This window comes from Pinus tabuliformis, chromosome 9 (assembly GCF_031772625.1).
Source record: "Pinus tabuliformis cultivar Carrire ecotype Pingquan chromosome 9, CPIR1, whole genome shotgun sequence".
NCBI lineage: Eukaryota > Viridiplantae > Streptophyta > Pinopsida > Pinales > Pinaceae > Pinus > Pinus tabuliformis.
Genome location: NC_142307.1, coordinates 1,869,700,470 through 1,869,720,171, shown reverse-complemented (window position 1 = coordinate 1,869,720,171; position 19,702 = coordinate 1,869,700,470).

The following is a 19,702-nucleotide window of genomic DNA, read 5'->3' as shown; positions in this document are numbered from 1 at the left end:
GATAACAACTCTCCTAGCAGGCTCCACTGCCGGGGCAGCAGCTAGCGATCGCGGACGAACTGCTGGACGGACAGGACCAATATCTGCATGCACCCAAGAGTACAATTAAAAATCTTGATAGAATAAAGCACAGCAACATTATAAATAAGAACAATAAACAATAATATGGTCAAAGAGTTTACCAATGGCGCCCCTCTTCTCGCCATTCGGTAGCACCAAATCCGGATCACCTCGGAAATCCATACCCACATATGGATACTCGGAAAACGCCATCTCCTGGCACTCGAACCACCTGAAGAAGGCCTCAGTAAAAGTAATCTGAGGTTGACCAGCATGCCTAGACATGTGATCAACCCACCTCTGCATGCGTGGCTCGGTCGGAGAAGGCAAGTCGAGTATGATGTACTGAGGCTACATCAGTGGGATTTTCTCCAAGGCAAAGGCAGTCAGAATAGAACCAAATCCAAAGTTCTCCAGCTTCCCGTCCTTTACCTTGGTCAATTTACTTTTCATCTGAACAAGTACTGCATCACACCAGTTGAATACTTTCGGTTGGAGACACTCCAAGGCGTGCTGCATATAAGACCTATTGGCAACATGTAGAGCTACACTGCCGGCCATCCTACCAATAGTGAACAGAATGGACCTGAGAGCCCGATCAGTAATCTCACGGATAACAATCTTGCCATCTCTGCTCGGCTGAGAACCTTCCCTGCAATACTGGCAAACATAATCTCTGGTGGAATCAGTCCCCCGGGCCGTACCTAACAAGGAAATGGAGGCACCTCGTCTTGACAGTCCAGTCAAGAAGTACATGTCCTCTATGGTCAAGGGGATGGCCTTTCCCCTAATCTGGAATACTTGGTTAACAGGATCCCAAGCATCAAGCATATACTGCAACAAAGAAATCTGTGCTCTCATGCTAGAGATACGGAAAAACTTCAGCAGGCCACAGTTCCGCAACGCGTTCACCGTGACCGGGTCATGGAGGGAAATCATGTCCTCCTCTTCATGTTCTCGTTCTCGCCATGTAAGGGACATTTTGTTCAAAGTTCCCTGCAAAGCAAACAAGAGAAAGAGTAAGTTCCTGATTTTGATGAAAAACTGGCGAAAAATCATCAAAAAATGACCTGAACACTCAGTTTTCTGAGCCCAACGCAAGCAAAGAGTGTCCCTCCTGCGCTGAAGGTCAGGCTGCCTTAAGGCAGCTTGACATTCAGCGTAGATTTCGAAAGGGGAACCTGCGCTGAAGTTAGGGCGATTTTGCAAAACCCCTGGGGCTCAGAAACACTGAAAGACAGGCCTAAAACTGGAAAATGAAACCATGAAAGGAAAGAGCTAGTGTTTAGCTCCTACCTGGTCCAGACGGCACCGAAAATCGTCCGCAAAATCTCCCGGAATCAGCTGGTGAAAATCAAGAGGGAAGAGGCACCTCCAGAGCTCCAACAAACCAAATGCAAATGAAATGGTAAATGAGAGCTAAAAACACCTTTTAATGGCTTTTTACACAGTTTAAAGTGAAATATTAGGGTTATAATCTCATTTTCATGCAAATATTATTCATTTCTAACAAAGTTTGTTGCAGCGATTGAAAAAGCAGTACTATATTTGAAAAGAGAAAAGCTAGTAATGGTAAAAAATCAAAATTTGACCATATAATCGAGCAGTTTTAGCACATAGTTCATGCTCGTTAAAAAATAAACATAAGATCGAGCAGTTTTACCACGGAATTTATGCTCGTTAAAAAATAGAAAAGCGAGATCCGAGCAGTTTTAGCGTCATAGTTCATGCTCGTTAAAAAATAAACATAAGCTTTTGAGCAAGTTTAAGCTCGTTAAAAAATGAACTTCCCGGTAAATAACCATTGTGATCGTAAATTTATTAGCCATAAAAAGCCTTGGTCGTGTTTTGCACCTGCCACCTCCATTCCAGTTGGCCAATCGTTCACCTCCATATGATTGTTTACCCATTTTGAGGAACAGCTGCGAAGAGTGATCTCACTTAGCCATCCTTGTGACACTGCCGTGATTGGAAAATTCCAACCTGTACCTGGAATCTGCTGCTATCCCTGTTTATCACTCATTCCTCAAAAGACGAGTCTTCTTTGAGCTCTTTTCATCTGACTCATAAAATATGAAAAGTTTGCCGAGTTTTGGCCTTCCAGCTCGTTAAAAGGACCGGAAGAGCTATCCCTCCTCTAGATTTTAATCTTTTTGGACCTGAGGGATTATTGCACAAAAAGGTCGAGTGCTTGTTTTATTCGGCTCATTAAAGTAATCGAAAACTCATCCCTTCTGTATTGTTTTATACTTTTTCGGACTTAAGGGATTAGATGACGAAAAAGGAATTTTGGAGTTGGCTTTCTATACCTTTTCAGACTCTCTAAAATTGAAAAGGACCGAGTTTTCCTTGTCGTTAGACTCGTTAAAATGATTAAATAGCGACAAACTTGTCTTTAGACGAGAACGAGTTTCCCTATCGCTAAGCTCGTTAAAACATAGCGATGGGCTTGCTCGAAGGGAAGGTTATAGAACAAGCATATGTTATCCTCCTCAAGCTTGACAAAAATAAAGAGGTACTGGTCAGAAATGACTGGGGAAAAATTGGGAGAACCTCAAAGCTTTAATGGTAGCAAGTCGCTCTTGAACATGACACTTTGTCCTCCATATCACATCGGGTTGGGTTGTTTCATTCACCGGTCTCATCACCATGGTCCTCGCCAAACCATCCACATTTGGGGTAATGCTACCGATCCATCACATCAGTGTCGTTATATGTTCAAGAGATGTGTTCAGAAAGAGTCAACCGTGTCCCATCCACTGCCATACATTATCCTTCATCCACCCATGATCGCCACCCTGAATCATATTTCACAGATTGTTTTCACCTCCACTAAAATCATTAGCTCCGTTCCGTGTCACTGATGTGGGATTCATTAAGGCCCTCCTTTGACGGATCGCTTCTTGTCAACTTCAGCTCATTATCCAAGAAGTTGATCTAGGAACATCCCCCCCAGTACTTTGAAGCTTGCATGCCTCAATGGCAAGTTTCTCACTTCCGGCGACAGGTATACATTAATGACCTTCGACCAGAAGATTTTGCGTGGTGTTCAACGCCAAGTCCTTTATTCACACCACGTGGATTGTACTGCAGTACCTTGAGGGTCATTGTCATTATTGGTGATTCCTCTCGCGCTTGTTAACGGTTTACATTATTGACCGGTAATCAAGCGATGTCTGTCCATGTTCGACTTCAGCGCAATTCTCACATGGATCGACTTGTACTTAGAGTGAAGATCGAACGAGTTTGAAGACCCCGGATCTAGTTTCATCCATCCGGGCTGCGATATATATATTCAGGATATAAAGGCATTTGTTATGTACATCATTGCAACAGATGATCATCCTACTCAAAGGATGATAATTTCAGCAGAGAATTATCAGTCTACCACCAGACGATCGTCTGTTCTATGTACCAAAATGAATTTATAAAGCTGAGCATGGGAATGCCCGCCTCAGCTAGATCATGAAAGCAGAATGAAAAATAATGTATTGTATTGTATTTTATTACAGGGCACCTCTCAGCGATTGAATGAACTTCGGATCCTCCTGATAAAGCATTTCACCCGATAAACGACCTCATACTTTAGGGGGCAACTGTTATAGACATTTTTGTGCCTTACAGCATGAAGCATGAAATGTCGATAATCTAAGGGATCCAAAGTCCCTAAACATGTTGTTCCTACCCCTAGAGGAACAAGGTCAGCAAACCACAGCACTGAAAATCAGTTCTCCACCTGAAAACACTCAAAAACAAGCTATTTCTGGATCATGTCAGCTGCTCCACTGAGCATCTGCGCTGAATGTCAACTGCTCCACTCTGTACCTGCGCTGAATGTCAAAAGCAATGAAGGCTACCTGCGCTGGGCGAGATTGGCCAAGTGGCACAGTCATTCTGCAAGGTGTCAAATGCCCAGGAAGCTTCCAAAATGACACTTGGATCAGGGAATTCGCCTTGTGATGAGTAAGAGGATCTAGATCTCCAAGTGGAAGAAAGAAACTCCAAGTGGACTCAAGAACTGAAGTATAACTGAAGTGGGAGAGGACAGTAGTCAGCTTCATGCCAGCCTCAAGCTGACTCATCCTTTCTCCAAATCTCCTATATATAGAGCTCTCTCATGAGGTCTAGGGAGGCTGGAATCTTGTGAATGTAAGGAAGTGTTGTTGGTTTGTGCATAGAACTATTGGGTGATTGCTTTGAAGGAGGTGAAGAGGAGATTTCTTTCTGTTGGGAGGTGTTGCTGGATTGGGCCTCTTATGGTTGTAACATTCTCAGAACTTTACTTCTTCCATTAATAAAGCATTTGAGGTTCTTCTATATGCATGTGTCTCTATGGCGAATTGATGCTTGTATATTTGATTTATTCTAATCCTTGAATCAGTTATGGATGTATGCTTCTTGTAGTTTCCCTTTCTTGTGCTTTTGTAGGATCTTTGTGTAGCTGGGCCAGTGAAAGAGAAAGGAGCTGGGAGCAAGCAGCAAAGAGGGAAGATTGGATCAATCATTAGTGGAAGATAACGGTTAGTGGATCTCTTCCTCCTCTCTCTTACATCTCATAAAGAAGTAATCTTGAATAGCTTTGTATTCAGTTGTTGCTGAGGTATTATCACCCTTAGAGTGGGATAGGGTCATTCCGTATTGGATACTTTTCCCAACAACAGAGGGATCGGTAGAAAGGAAAGATCACAGGTTAGGAAAATGTTTAAGAAATGAGCCTGAAGGTTTAGAAATAACCTTGAAGAATAGAGAAGTCGAGCAGGCATTTAAACAAGCTGGGTGTTGGAATTTTTGCAAGAAGCTCCAGGGAGGTCATGCACAAGTTACTAAGGAATTTTCCCTGAATTTCACAGGAATAAACTCAAAGGTTGGTATGCTGGAACTGCAAGTCTCACCAGACATGATATCCACAGTTATAGAGATTCCAAGAGGGCAAGAAAATTGATTCAAGAATTTCAAATTTGACATGAACCCATGCAAAGAATTTCTAATGTAGGAGTTCATTAACTCAGATTTGAGCAAGTCTGTGCCTAGAAGTTATGTCAAAAAATCATATTCCCATTTGCTTACCTGTATATAGAAGTACCTGACTTATGAAGGGAGATATAACAAAGTGTATTCATACCAATTTAAACTTCTGTTGCATTTCACAGGGAAAACATCTATTGATCTACCTTTTTACTTATTCTGCAGCTTAAGTAAAATGTGTGACAAGGTGCAACTAAGAAAAGAAGCCTGTGAGACTTCATTGTTCCACCATGGCTTGGTTAAGTTGATTGTTCTGCATGAACTCCAGAGGGTAGGCAGAGACTGGGACACATTCATATTCATGTCCGGTTTCAAGAGCAAGACCAGTCTCAGCCCTCAAGCTGCAAAAGAACCTTCAACAACAACCGGTCCTCAAGCAGAAACAAGAGCCAAGAGGTTTTCAAAGTTAAAGGCAAGGAAACAAGTAAGAGAATCTACCAGGCCATTGACTATTCAGGATACACCCCAACAGTCAATTAAAGAGAAAACTCAGGTCAAAGAAACTGCACATGAATCAAGCACAGGTGGAGGAGTTCAAAGAAGAAGGACTAGGAGCCAGGTGGCTAAAGAAAAAGGTAAGTCAGTGAGTATTAAAGAAAGCCCTGTTTCAAAGGGAGACTTAAATGATTTATTGCAGGCAATTGACATTGAAGAGTCCCCACTAGTTCAAGCTTAGTTGATACAGTCAAGAAAAGAGGAGGCAAAGAGGGTCAAAGCCTCAAAGAAACTCAAGTTCGATGATCAAGTTGATCAAATTGTTTTTAAACCCAGGAGACCCATAACGAGGAAGTTCAAACAAGTACAGGAGGTGCTGCCAAGAGCAGATGAAACAGGAGAGGTGACACGACCTCATGAAAGAAAGGATAAAGGAAAAACAATTGCCACTCAAGAAGAAGGTAGTGTGGAAGACTGAAAAAGGAGATTGGAATCTGCCAACTTTGAAATTGCTAGATTGAAGAAAGCTACCAGGAAATTTGCAGTTTAGGAGGCTTATTTCAACCAAATGCAAGCTCGGTGGGAAGACCAAACATTTCAAATTTCCGAGGTGGTTGATTTTAGTGTTCAATTCCGTAGCTGGACTACTCCCGCAATAAAGGAAGCTCAATTTATAAGAAAGGTCAATACAAACCTCAGATCTGGAATCAAGGTCATGAAGAAACAAATTGAAGACTTCAAAATACAGTTAAGCCAGCTGAAGGAATCTCCTTAAAGAAATCCCACTTCAAGTAAGGCTATGTTTCAAATTTTGATGATTTTGCTTGGTATAATATTTCTTGAAGAATCCTACATTTCCATTCAGTTTTGGAAGGTCTTGGAACAGTTGAAAGAATGTTTAAACAAAAAAGTGCTCAAATAGCAAAGTTTTGGGTTGAAACTGTGATTTTTGAAACAACTCAGCAGTTTCGTAGCACACTATGAAACTGCTGAAGGTGATGACTAGAGCTCAGTAGTTTCGTAGTGCGCTACGAAACTGCTGAAGCTAAACAATCTAATATCAATCAACTGGTTTTGAAACATAAGCGGGAATTTTGAAAGGGGAATATATACAAGGCATCATCTGAAGCTATCAACATTCAACCAGGTCAAGACAGGTGGAGAAAATATGGATTCGAATCCAACTTTAAATTTTTTTGTCATAAAGTGAGCACATTTACCACAGTTCAAGATATGTCAAAACAGCTTGGAAGAGTTTTTACCTTTACACATAAAAGAGGTGGACAGCACATCAAGGACGTGGCCATCTGTTACATTTTGGATAATCAAAGATAAAGGACATGCTTCTTTGGATTCGAAAATTTTGAGGCAAACTAAAGACCGATGAGCAAGGGTAGTTTCCTATGTTTCAGGGCAATGGAGAAGATGTGACATTGAAGACCAGCATGGAGTTTTGAACATTCATCACAGCCAAACTAAAAAGGGACCAGATGTCAAAGAACGAGAATGTTTGTAATCAAGGCTATTATTAGCATAATAAGGAGTTAGACTCCTACTTGATTTAAATCTCTAGAAAGTCTAGTTACAGTTTGTTATATTTAATAGGCAGTTAAAAGTTGAACAGGTGTCATTAGAAATAGATTTCGAGTTCCCCTTAGGTTTGAGGAGGAATCTCAGTCAGGTAGAAGAACTTTATAAATAGGAGAAAGGGAAATGTAATCAGGGTTGGAAGTTTATGTAAAAAAGCTCTGTTGTTAAGCTTATGTAAAGACTCTGTTTCTTTTGGTAATACAGTATTGGCTTCTGCTGCTCAAGAATCATAGAGATTTCAATGTATGAATTCCTCTTGTTGTCTTTTCGTGTTGTATATAGTATTATGAGTCTTTCATTACTTAGAAATCACTTGCAGTGTTCTAATTTCCTTCATATACTCATAGACTGTCCTTTTGTGTTTGTTGTACTCTATCTATATTGAAATCTGAATGCCTTGATTTTATTGCAAAGCCAATTCACTGTTAATGCTAAATGACATATGACTCCATAAGCCCAATGGATGCTTGTTAATTTAGATTTTACCAGCCTCATTCCTATTTGTTTCATAAAGAGTTAGCCATCTCAATCATAATCACAAACCTTAAATCCTTTGAGAGAGCCCTCTCAGGCTAAGGAGGCTAAGCCTTAGCTAAAAGATTGGTCTGAAACAGTTACTTGAAGTCTTCCAGGTCTGCAGCCTTCCAGGCCTTGATTTTGAGATAACATAACCCACGACCATAAAGTCCTGAGCACCAACCAAAATAAAAGGAAAGAAACCCACAACACCATGGGTATCCAGGAAATGGCAAGGCTAGGCAAAACCACTGTCAATCTAGGAAATCGTCCATGCTAATGATAGATCATAACCAAATAACCACATGTATATGCCATGCATTCCAAAACTAGCAAGGAAAGTATACATGCAACTCGGTACCCTGCAATAAAAACTTGTTGTCGTTGTTGATATTCATGTCCTCTTGCGCTTTCCTGCTTTTCCTTTACCTTCTTTCTCCAAATTCCAAATATGTCACACTCCTCCAATAGTTCTCCAAGAAAACTCTAAGTGTCCAAGAGTATGAGAGAGAGAGAATATAATAGATAACCATAAGTGAACTGACAAAAGTTTGAGCAAAATCTTGCCGATTGATCCTCAAAACCCTTTTAATAATTAGGCCTCTAATTTATTCATTTTCCATTATTTTCCTTTATTTTCATCCTCATATGCAACCTGTGACCTTTCACCTCCCTTTTCTCCTATTTTCATTTATTTTCATAAATATAATGCCAATAATGCTTCTTTTTTTTCAAAGCCTTTGTCATTTCCTTTGCTAATTTCCTTAGCCATAATAAACCAAATGAATGCCTGCTAGGATCTTTTCCCACCATTCAACTTGGAATACGTGTCCCATGACTATGGTCTCATATATTTTTACATGAATTTTTAACCAGGGTTGCTACAGAACGCTCCCCCTTGGGGGAACACCGTCCTCAGTGTTCAATGACACCTACAACCAACAAAGCTGCTGAAAAACAAAAACATAATTCCCATGGAGCTTTATAACACAACTCGTTGCAATATTTACAATGACCATTGTTGAAAACATGACAAAATACTATTTATTAGAGATTTATAGCACAACTCATTATAGTATTTACAATAACAACCACTTGTATACTCATGCACATTTTATTCAACCAAAAAATAACCATATTGTCTATGGAGCTTTATAGCCATAGCTCGATACAGTATTTACAATAATACACACATATACACATATTCACATTTTCTATAACCATAAAATAAAAGGATACGATGTATGCACCTACAACAAGGGAACCCAAAGGCTCACACCTCTCCCGCAAATTAATACTAGGATTCACTTCCTTCCCAGTAAGTCTAGAATCTACTTCCAAAGTCAAATTTGCATCCAATGTCCAACACTACAATCCTACGCCACTTGTCATCTAAGTAAATAGTTATCAGTTCATTGTTCTAGGGAACACTCTCAATGTGCATTTGCTTCCATCTAGCAATGCTAATGACCAGAACAAATTCATCCTTAACCTTCCATTCTCTGTTACACAGTCCCTCAAGAAATCCTATCACCCGCTTCTTTGTAGTTGATGAGCTTCATCATTGGGTAATTATATGGGCCTTAATTGGCCTTGATTCACCTCCTAGATTTGTCAAACCAACTATTCTCATAACTTATTGCATACTTTTGATTATATTTTGTTTATGAGATGAGTTAGAGTTATATATTTTTCTTTGTGGTCTAATGTGCATGTAATGCAGGAATAAAGGATAAAAGCAAGGAACTGTGGCAAAGACCTTGGTCAAAACTCAAATGGGACAAGGGAGAGGAATTATATATTCCTCCATCAGATCAGAGTGCAAACAACCAACTCATGAGGACTAAAAGACAACCGAGCAAGTGAAAGTGACAGAAACCAATTTATCTTGAGTGGGGAGCCATGCCTCCCTAAGGGGAAGGAAGTCGTTTGAGACTTCAGATGTATAAGTAGAGAGGCTTAGGACCTCAATAGGATTCAGATTTTTATTGTAAAACTCTACTTTATTTATGAGCTATGAGACTTGTGACAGTTTGTTATGTAATCCATGGTTTTTATAATAAAGATGAGTTATGTTTTGAGCCAACACTGAGTTAACCTAGAGGGCTGAAGCTCTTGGGTTAGGGTTCAGCCCGAGCAACCAGAGCTCCTATTTATTATACATGTATTCTAGCATAGATTTCTAGTTCTATTCATTTGCTTAAGTAGCTGCATTTCCATTACGACAATATAGCATAGACGATTCATGGTTTTTTGCTTATTTGCTTAAGTAGTGGCATTCTTCTTACGGTAGTGTACAGTAGATCGGTTGTGCTTTAGTTTACTTTCATTTGTGTCTTTGTTCAATTCACAGGCTAGCTAGGAGAAAAATATCACCATAAGGTTGTCTACAGGTATCTCAGCCTCACCTCCTCCCTCTGGGACCATGACTTGAGGAAGAGACTGTTCAACAACCCCAAAATCATAGGTTTTTGGTTCTCGCATGAGCTATGGATTTTGTTGTTTGATGCAGTTACTTGTTCACCCTCACTGGTTTTTCTGTCATTTTCATTGAAACCTCCTTCAACACTTTCTTCATGCATAATCCCCTTACTGTCCGATCCACAACAAACCTGCCCAATCATCGTCTGATTCATTAGTTTATCCAACTGCCACCTCGCTTGAAGTCTTCCACCTACTTTATATGCTTTAAATCACCACCATCGATCTTCCTCACCTGATCTCACAGCTATCACATCACCTCAACACTTTATGTGCTTTCAACCCCCGCCATCGATCTGCCTCGCTTGATCCAATAGCTATCACATCACCTGATCACCAACTAGCTTGGCCGATATCCACCATCGATTTGTCTAGCCTGATCCGACAGCTATTGTGCAATCTCGTGCAGATTCTTTCACGACCATTATTCGCCTGAGAGAACGCAAGAAAAGTCATTTTCTTGTGCTACATGTCACTCAGTTAGGCTAATCGCGTGAAATTCGGAAATACAACTTACAAGTTTGAGGGGGCGCGATAAACTGCTTACTGCTTTCAAAACCCACTCCATCATTTCCACACATTTTTGTCCCACGAAATGATCTCCAGTCCATCCTCTGTTTAATCATGTATATCCATCTCTTGACTTAATATTTGTGATAATATCTCTTCCATTCATCTTCTCTTAACCATGTTCATTCATCCATTCACTTAATTCCTCACGATAAGATCTCCACCGTTCATTTGCTTCATTAACTTGTTCATCCATCCATTCACTCAATTCCTCGCGATAAGATCTCCACCATTCATCTAATTCATTACCCTGTTCATCCATCTATTCACTTAAGCCCTCGCGAAATGATCTCCACCATCCATCTTCTGTTCATTGATCGATTCAATGGTCCCTATGCACTACTACGTCCTTACGTCCTCCTTTCACCAATTTCGATCTCCCACCACTCTTCCGCTTGAAAACATATTTAGTTCATTTTCTTTTCTTTCACCTTAGTATATTTTGATGCTCTTTACTTTTGCAACTTAGATAGCAGCATTAGGTTAGTGATTTTTTTAGCAATTCTGCTTAGCATAGTTGTTTAATTGGTTAATTAGGTTATGGTGTGAGTTAGAATTACATGTTGTTTTCTTCATTATTGCAGTAGAGTAGCTCCTTCTTAGAATATATTTTCTCTTCTTCCATCAAAGAATCATCTTCTTCTGACCTTATAGAAGTCTGGATTGGAACCCCTGGGGTCTCTTGCCAGATGAACAATGACAATAGGCAGGACCTTCACTTCTACTTGTGCATACAACACTGTCACCTCCAAGTTTGTTTGAACCCTGGGTTGATAAGTAAAGCTGGTAGCCCTCGGAGTTGCATCATTCTTGTTGCAATACCTAGGCTCATCACTTCTTGGCATCGTTTCCTGGGAGGTATCTAAGTAGAATGTGATTACTAATTTCTTCTATTTCTAGTCTCCAATTTTATTCCATTAGTTTATTTCTGCAAAAATAATATAGTTTCTTCCTTTCTTTCAGCTGTCATTATCTACTCTCCTTTCCATTCTGCAAGTAGAATTTCAATTCAGCAAGTAGATTCTCCGTTAGTGGCTTTCTTCCCTTCATTTTTCATTATCTACTTTCCTTTCCATTCTGCAAGTAGAATTTCAATTCAGCAAGTCGTCTTTTTCTGTCAGTAGTCTTCCTTCAATCAACAATTTCATTCTACAAGTAGAATTTCAATTCAGCAAGTAGTTTTTCTTGTTACTGGTTTTTCATTCAATCATCAATTTCCTTTCTACAGAGTACTTTCCAGCTTAAGAAAAAATAAATAAATAAAATAAATAAATAAATAAACTTACAAAATGCAAAAACATTTCCTTTCATGCCTCATAGGAATAGGGACAATTCAGGGAAATTCTTGTCAAATACCCCAACTGCATCCAACAGTCAACCTTCTCCCTTCTTCAATGCTGGTGAATTGGAAGACCCTTTAGGTGAGTAACCTTACATATTTGAGGAAACTATAAGGCAAGAATAAGTAGAAGAACCCATTCTTACTGAACCAATGGTTGAAAATGGAAATGACGGAGGAAATAGAGAAATAATTGAGGGTGCCTTCCCCATCAGGGAGACCAGTGGGGACACTAAGATGAAGCCCCTCTACTCTACCTCACTGTTATCAGGAAAGCTAGTGTCCATTCAAAGCTGCTAGTCCCACTAAGATGGGTAGCTATCTTAGAAACAAACAAACTAAAGTTACTTGTGTTTTCCTTTATGAGAAATAGATGAGAGAAAAGCAGAGAGTACCAACCTCAGTCTTTCGCTTGGCTCCTTGCTTGTTTCATCTCCCATTTGACAGAACTTTGCCACTCTTTCCTCACTTGTCCTGCTTTAGAGAACACCTGTAGAGTCAAAGCAGCATAATACCATCAAAGCATAGAGATCTATAACCATAAACAATATAGGATCAGATGTATATCAACCATACAAATGCATATATCAATACAAGAATAAAAAATATACAAGAATATGGAGGAAAACTCAAATAGCTTTATTGATAGAAGTAGTAGAAGAGAGGATTACAACCCATTGGTCTGACCCAGTGCCATCCTCCCAGCATGAAAGCCCTCTTCACCTCATAAAAAGCTAGATCACCCAATACTATGATGTTTCACAAAGAAACCAACAACACTTCGTTACAAAATACAAGATTCCAGCCTCTGGATCTCTAGGATGAGGGATCCATATATATATATATATATTTGCAGGTGGGTGAGTCAGCTTCTAGGATTTTGATTAGTGTCATTTCTCTGATATTTCTTGGTTCCACTTGGAGATTTCATGATCTCTTACTCATCCCTGGGCGAATTCGGAGAGGCAAGTGTCAAATGGGCAGTTTCTAGAAGATTCTCTGGGTTTCCACCTAGCCAACTGCCTCTGTCATTTGTTTGCTCTTGCTCATCGCACCCTACAGAAGGTATTTTCAATATGCATCACACTTTCTCCATGTAGTAGGTGAGATGCAACACACCCTTAGCACTGAGAAGTCTATATGGTCCAGTTTTGACCAATTCTGAGTAGTTTTTCAAGGAGAACTTCTGGGAGATGATGTAATCAGCTGACCTTGTTCCTTTAGGGTATGAAACAACACTTATAGGGGCTTATAAGCCCTTGGTTTATGTACATATGAGATTGGGGTTGCAGTGCCCAAATATGTCTATAACAGTTGCCCCCTAAAGCATGAGGTCGTAAATCTTTTGATGTCGGGTGAAATGCTTTATCATGAGGATCCAAGGTTTTTCGAGTTGGAAGGTGACCTGTAATAAGATACAATACAATACATTATCTTCATAATATTTTCATGATCTAGCTGAGGCGGGCATTCCCATGCTCAGCTTTATAAATTCATTTTCATGTACATAGGACAGACAACCATCTGTGTCGCAGACTGATGATTCTAGTAGAGCCATCATCCCTTAGCTTGGATGATTATCTGTGCAGCTATAATGTACATTTGATGTCTTTATTTTCCTAAATATATCGCAGCCCGAATGGATGAAACTAGATCCGGGGTCTTCAAACTCGTTCAATCTTCATCCAAAGTACAAGTCGATCCATGTGTAAGGATGTTTTGATGTCGAACATGGAAAGACATCACCTGATTACTAGCCAATGATGTAAGCTGTTAACAGTGGTGAGAGGAATCATTGATAATGATAATGACCCTCAAGGTATGGCAGTACGATTCACGTGGTGCAAATACATGAGTCGATGTCGAACACCATGTAAAATCTTCCGGTCGAAGGCCATTGATGTAAACCTATCACCGGAAGTGAGAAACTTGCCATTGAGGCATGCAAGATTCAAAGTACTGAAAGGGTTGTTCCAAAGTCAACTTCTTGGATAATGAGATGATGTCAAAAAGAAGTGACCCGTCATAGGAGGGCCTTAATGAATCCCACATCTATGACACAAAAAGGAGCAAATGATTTTTTGGAGGTGAAAACAATTTGATGATACAAGGTTCAAGGTGGCAGTCATGAAAGAATGAAGCGTGAAGGTATTGCAGCGGATGAGATGTAAGCTGGGTTGGTGAATTCTCTGAAAGACTTCTCTTGAACATATCGGTGACACTAAAATGGATTGGTAGTGTTAACCCCAAAAATGGATGGTACAAAGGACCAATGGTGATATGACCGGTGAACGGAATAAACCAACTCGACTCAATCATGGTGATGGAGTGAAAGTGTCATGTTCAAGAGCGACCTGCTACCAATAAAGTTTCTTCAAGTTTTCTTCCCAATTTTTTCCCAGTCATTTCTAACCAGTACCTCTTTATTTTTGTCAATCTTGAGGAGGATAACATATGCTTGTTCTATAATTTTCCCTTCGGGCAAACCCATCGCTATGTTTTAACGAGCCTAGCGACAATGAAACTCACTCTTGTTTGCATGGACAAGTTTGTTGCTATTGTTTTAATGAGTTTAATGAAAAAGATAACTCGGTCCTTTTCAATTTTAGAGAGTCTTAAAAGAGACGGAAAGGAAACTCCAGTAATCCTTTTTCGTAATATAATCCCTTAAGTCCGAAAAAGTATAAAACAATACCAAAGGGATGACTTTTCAATAGTTTTAACGAGCCAAACAAGACAAGCGCACAATCTTTTTGTGTAATGATTCCTCAGGTCCAAAAATATTAAAATCTAGAGAAGGGATGGCACTTCCAATCACTTTAACAAGCTGGAGAGGCCAATTGCTCGACAATCTTTTCAAATTTTATGAGTCAGATGAAAAGAGCTTAAAGGAGACTCATTTTTTGAGGAATGAGTGATGTTTTTGGATAGCAGCTGGTTCTAGGTAAGGTTTGGAGCTTTTCAATCATGACAGTGTAAAGAAGATGGCTAATAGAATCACTCATCACAGTTTTCCCTCAAAAGGGGTAAACAATCAAATGGAGGCGTATGATCGGCTAAAAAAGAGTGGAGGTGATGGTAAGAACACAAGCAAGGCTCAAAAGATGATGATTATGCGATCGCAATGGTTATTTACCGAAGGATGGGTTCATTTTTTAATGAGCTTAAACTCTGGGGGAACATATGCTCATTGCTAGGTCTATTTTTTAACGAGCTTGAACTTCGTGTAAACCTGCTCGTGATAATAGTCAAAGATGTTCGATTCACCATTAACACTATGTTCTCTTGATGACCGTACTACTTGTTCAATTGCTCCATCAAACTGATTAGAAATGTACATACATGCTTGAAAATGAGTAAAAAGACTAATACCTTAATTGAATTACGTGAGTAATAACATAAAAGTAGATTTTACCCCTCATTTTACCATTTCATTCAAGTTTGATATTGTTGGAGCTCTGGAGGTGCATTTCCGCCTCGATTTTCATCAGCTGATTCCGGGAGATGCTGTGGATGATTTTCAATGCCGTCTGGGCCAGGTAGAAGCTAAACCTGAGCTCTTCAATTGCATTATTTCCTTTTCTAATTCTAAGCATGTTTTCCTGCTCTTCTGAGCCTCTGGGGTTTGAACATTTCGTTCTCTCCCCATCGCACCTAGTACACATCGAAAGGTGCAATGCATACTAAGCTGGCCATTGGCCAGTCAGTATGCATCTCTCTCAGTACACAGATAGGGTGCGATGGGTGCAAGGAGGAAATTTTATGCACTGATTTTTTATGGAATTTTTTCCTTTTTTTGTCCAAATCAGGATCCTAATTCTTCTCTTGTTTGTTTTTTATAGATTCATCGGAGCAACATGGTCATTACATGGCGTGAATACGAGCATGAAGAGGAGGATATGATTGCCTTACATGATCTAGGTACAGTAACTACATTGTGGAATTGTGGCTTACTCAAGTTCTTCTGCATATCTAGCATGAGGCAAAAAATTAACTTCTTGCAATATCTTCTCGATGCCTGGGATCCTACCAACCAAATGTTCCATATTAGAGGTAAATCCATCCCTTTGACTGTTGAGGATGTCTACTTTTTAACCGGTTTGTCGAGGCATGGTGCCCCTCTCTTACTATCAGGTTCCGCCCGTGGGGGCAAATCCATGAGGGATTATATTCGCTGATACTATAGAGATGGATCTCAGTCGAGCAGGGATGGCAAGATCAGTATTAGAGACGTTACTGATCAGTCCTTGAGGACTATCTTATTCACCTTCGCTAGATTGGCTGGCAGTGCGGGTCTTCACTTGGCCAACAGGTCCTATATGCAGTATGCCTTGGAATGCCTTGAACCAAAGGTATTCAACTGGTGTGATGTAGTACTTTCGATGATAAAAGAATAGTTTACCAAGGTGAAAAACAGAAGATGTAAGAACTTTGGCTATGGTTCTATTCTGACCGCTTTCGCCTTGGAGAAGATCCCACTGATGCAGCCACAGTACATTTCACTCAGACTGCCAGCACCGACAGAGCCACGAATGCAGAGATGGGTTGACCTTATGGCCAAACATGCTAGTCAATCGCAGATTTCATTCTCTGATGCCTTCTTCAAGTGGTTCAACCATCAGCAGATGGTGTATGATGAGTATCCATATGCTGGGATGGATTTCTGGGGTGACCCAGATTTGGTGCTGCCAGCTGGCGAGTAGTGGGGTGTCATAGGTAAAAAATCTCTGACCATGTCTTTGTTTATTGCTTTTATAATGTTCTTGTGTTTTTCTTAAATGTTATGAAGACTAATCAAACTCATGTATTCATACAGATATTGGACCAGTGCGACCGACAGTGCGCCCGAGGGTAGCAGTTGTCGTTCCAGCAGGAGAGGCTGTAGGGAGGGTTGTCCTTCATGATCTAGATGTAGCCGAGACCCTTGCAGTATTGCAGGATCAGATCGAGGGCCTCACTCTTGGTATTTCGGATGTGAGGACCAATGAGTTACCTCTGAGATTATAGCGCCATACTACTGGCGTGCCAAGTCGATGGACTAGGCTCCTATGTATGATCGCACAAGCGGTGACCTATTATCACCAACACCATTAGTCTAGGGTGCTTTCCTGCATTTTTGAGTTTTTGGGTCATGTGACCGATTTTGTCCTGGGCATAGAACATTTTCTAAAAACTATAAATAGTTATATATATTTTTGATTTTCGGAGCTTTATTTTGGTTAAGTTACATGATCCTGATGCAAATGTTGATGAAATGATTTTCTTTTATAAATATTACAAATGTCTATCTAACACATAATTTTCTAATGAATCAGTTAATGTGTTTAAGTTTCTGGAAATGTGTTGATATTGAATAGAATCAAACTGCCTTTCAAAAATCCTGACCCTTAGGAACATACGATAGATAGCTGGATTTTGAATGGAATAGATGCCAGTAAGATGTAGAATGACAAGTTGTGAGTCTAACCTGACAACAAGTCAGCATATGCCATGTGCGATGGCATCAGAGAGGAGCTCTATCAACGCACTATATTCAATGATGTTGTTTGTTGACTGACCAATACACACTCCTCTAAAACTCACTAACTCGTCGCTTGGATAAAAAATGGCCGGGATACAAAAGATAGGTTCCGCGTACTACGACTAGCTCCGTTAGCATATCCAACAAATGATTCCAATAGGTTCGACATCTGTAACAAATGCAAAACTGGATTACCTAACCAAAATGATCACTCTTGACAGAAACAAAAATGTAACAAAAGCATATGAAGGGATTACTACGCTTAGTCATGCATAGTAATGCTTAAGGTATAACTCGTTTCGAGGTTGCGACAGTGGAATCCCACTGTAATCTACTAGCTCGTAGGTTCCTTTTGCTAATACATGCTTAAAAATGTAGGGACCCATCCACAAAGACTGGAACTTACCTGCTCCCAATTTATCATATTCTTGATCATAAAGTAAGACTAGGTCACCTTCTGAGAAGACACGAGGTTCGTTAGCCAAGGCGGCATCACGACAGGTTTCATCCAATTGGATTAATTCCAAGAAACGAGCCTCTTCCTTTGAAGTTCCTGGGATAAGGTCGACTATGAGCTTAAGATATGAAATCTCACACTGAATCGGTAAGACTGCTTATAGGCCATACACCAGTTCAAAGGGTGTAAATCCGGTTGCATTTCTTACTAATGTCTGGTATGCCCATAAGGCCGAGTACAGGATTAGGTGGCAACTCTGTTTATGGACTCCAATCATCCTTTGCAGCATGCACTTTAGGACTTTGTTGATTGCCTCAACTTGTCCGTTAGCTTGTGGATAATATGGAGTGGAACTATCATGGGACAGTCCTAATTTGGCAGCCAATTCAACCATCATGTGATTGCAGAAGTGTGATCCATGATCTGTGACTACAACTTCTGGAACCCCAAATCTGGAGACTACATGATTAAAAAATAAAAGAGCAGTCGTTTCGCCACTGTTGTTTAATGTAGGCATTGCCTCAACCCATTTTGTAAAATAGTCAACTGCGACTATGATATACCCATGCCCCCTGGTCGAGGTGGGGTTACATGTCATGAAATCTATGGCCAATTTTCCAAATGGCCCAACAGAAACTACTGGATGTAGAGGGGCGGGTGGTATTCTAGTTTTACAGTCGAAGATTTTACAAGCATGGCAACTTCTGACTGCGGTTATGCAATCTTTGAACATTGTTGGCCAGAAGTAACCTACTCGTAAAATATTTTGTGCTGTAGCATAACCAGATTGATGCCCGCAACACACGCCTAAATGACAATCATTCAAGACTTTTTCGGCCTCCTCGTGGGTAAAGCACCTTCACAGAACTGTATCAATACCTCGACGGAAAAGTGCATCACCGACGATCATGTAGTCTTTTGCTTGGTATCGAGTACGTCGTTGTTCTGAGCGAGAGGCATTAGGCCTATATGTTTGGGTTTGGAGATAGATGATTATATCTCCATGCCACGGATCACTTGATGATATCAGAAACAAAGATTCAACCATGATTGATGCTCTGGACGTTGAATCGTTGGACAACGATGGGAAGTCGCATAGTAACTCCGTGAAAATTAGAGATTTCTTTGATTTGGATTTTACAAATTCCAGATCAAACTCTTGCAAAATAACTATCCATTTCAAATATTTTCCCCCAAGTAACTGCCACGACAATATGTAAGTCACAGGGTTACAATCTGACAAAATGGTAGTTTTGCAAAAGAGGATATAGTGTCAAAATATTTGTACTGCTTGAACAATTGCAAGAGCCAGCTTTTCAACATAGGAGTACTTGCTTTCTGTATCATCTATGTTTCAACTTAAATAATCGACAGTATGTTCAATTCCATTGCCTTCTTGAACTAAAACCATTACGATGGTCATATCTGGCGCAGCTAGATACAGGTTAAAGTCCTTTTGATAGTTAAGAGCGTACATTAATGATGCTTTTATTAGGGATTCCTTTAGAGCATCAAAGGAAGCTTGCGCAACCTTATCCCAGTTGAAGGGAACTTCTTTTTTCAAAAGACATGTAAAACCTTTAGCAAGTTTAGCATAATTTGGAATGAACCTCCTTAGAAAGTTTTCTTTCCCTTGGAGTTTCTGAATCTGAAGCAAATTTGAAGGTGGAGGCATATCGATGATTTCCTGAACTTTACATGGGTCGAG